The sequence below is a fragment of the Etheostoma cragini genome, chromosome 8 (genome assembly GCF_013103735.1).
Source record: "Etheostoma cragini isolate CJK2018 chromosome 8, CSU_Ecrag_1.0, whole genome shotgun sequence".
NCBI lineage: Eukaryota > Metazoa > Chordata > Actinopteri > Perciformes > Percidae > Etheostoma > Etheostoma cragini.
Window position 1 is genome coordinate 755,753 of NC_048414.1, and position 249 is coordinate 756,001.

A 249-nucleotide genomic window follows, 5' to 3' on the forward strand; every position below is an offset into this window, starting at 1 on the left:
ACAACTTAGTTTTCCTACTTCAGTTCAATGTTCTGAAGCTCTCTCTCTGTGTTCTTTGTTTGATTTTTATCTTTTTGATTCATTGTCATCATTGGCTGACTCACAGGGATCGATCAGCCCCCTTAATTAACCCCCCACAGATGTATCGGGGTCGTTTCCTACTCCGGGCTCAGTAAAAACCATATTTATTGGACGCTTTAATCGGCCGTACGTCCCACCAGAGCGAGGTCGCCTCACGGGACGTCTAGT